The 1,517-nt window shown below is 36.1% G+C and overlaps 1 protein-coding gene across 1 annotated transcript in view; it reads left to right on the forward strand.

Moving 5' to 3' along the window:
* Nucleotides 1–927: 927 nt before the first annotated feature.
* The window catches only part of LOC112436579 (uncharacterized), a 2,255-nt gene continuing 1,665 nt past the window's right edge, over nucleotides 928–1,517 (forward strand). Inside the window, exon 1 of the mRNA XM_076873608.1 lies at nucleotides 928–1,517. This exon is cut by the window's right edge and continues 45 nt beyond it. The gene's annotated coding sequence lies outside the window, so the exon portion shown is untranslated.

Consider the following 1,517-nt stretch of genomic DNA (forward strand, 5'->3'; position numbering starts at 1 on the left):
AGACCTGCTCATTAGCCTAACATCTGGGTTTCAGAGTTTAACTTTCATTTCAGCAAGACTGTATGAAATATTGAACAGCCCACATTGTCTATGCTCCAAAAACAAATAATGATGCATATTTTATACCACGCATTCTAGCCATACTCCTCCTGTACTGTACTTGAGTCTGTACAGTATATTGTGTTGTGGTAGCTCACATGGGTACGGCTGTGGCTCTGTTAAATTGTATGGCCTTGTTCTGTTCGTCCACTGAATCCACACTTTTCCCTCTAAATTGTAATCCCAACTCAGAAGGAAAAGCAGAGTAGAAACTGGGACAATTTAATTTATAAAGTGCACTAAGCAAACACAAATTTGCTTGAAAATAGTTGAAGGGGTAAATGGGCAAAATACAAATTGCAATTTTGGGATAATACACTCAAAAAACAGATTCAGGTCCTCCTTTCAAAGAACACATGCAAATTATGTTAGTTGTTCACAAATGCAATTAAAAAATACCAAATTAATTTGATTTTCTTTGTGTAAACCTAAAATTATTCAAAACCAGCAGAGGCTGATTCTGAACACAAAATGAACGAGTTTGTTGGGGCACTGGGGGTAGGAGGAGTACATTTTTGCACTTAAGTATTTGTAAACTCAAAGAAATAAATTCAAGCCCCTCTTTAAGCTTAAACATTATTTTTAATCTCATTCAACGCAAATGTAGCACTCCAGCGTTACTGCAATTATTATTCGTGTGGTGAACCTAAATTATTTTCTCTCAAAGCAGTCTTTGTCACAAGAACACAAAGTTATTGAGTTACACAACGGTCCGCCTTCTTTGAAAATTTTGCGCTCTTTCAGGATCACCTAAATGAATGCAGCTGCTCTTCGCCTCTCTGTACTTTTTGGATAAAACTACACCTTCAGGTAAGGTAACATATTATTTTTTCATATATCCAATTGTGTATTTCTTTATCAGCTAAATCTATGGCAATGCTATTTATCATAGAAGCTTGTAACAGTTGTTTTTTGAACTTTTGGTGGTGCTACCATTCTCTTCTCTGCTTGAATACTATTTTTTTTTGACAATATAGCCAGGTCTTTTCAAAAGTGCCTTGTTTTAGAGGAGAAATTGTGTAGCTGCCAACTTTTAAGTCGGAGCGTGTGCTAGCTTATTAGCAGCTAGCCATTGTGCTCAATGAAAGATGATGTCCTATAGCTAACTTCTTTCTTACTGTTTTCTTTTTATAATCTAAAAATATGGTATTCTGTGTTTATTATTATATGCCATTTTCTAGTAGAAAGTATCGTTTTGAGATGTCTTTAAAAGCACTACATAGTTTACTGAGGGTGCTACCAAAAGCGAACCATGTGGCCGGAAGAGTAACTGCAGGCAGCACAATGCGCACTCCCATGACGTTCAAACCTATTTATTATTATAAAAGATTTCGGCTACGTCCACACTTACACAGGTATTTTTGAAAACGGAGATTTTCCGTTTTCGTTTTAAAACATAATCCCGTCCACAGGTAAAC

This window comes from Maylandia zebra, linkage group LG15 (genome assembly GCF_041146795.1).
Source record: "Maylandia zebra isolate NMK-2024a linkage group LG15, Mzebra_GT3a, whole genome shotgun sequence".
Lineage (NCBI taxonomy): Eukaryota > Metazoa > Chordata > Actinopteri > Cichliformes > Cichlidae > Maylandia > Maylandia zebra.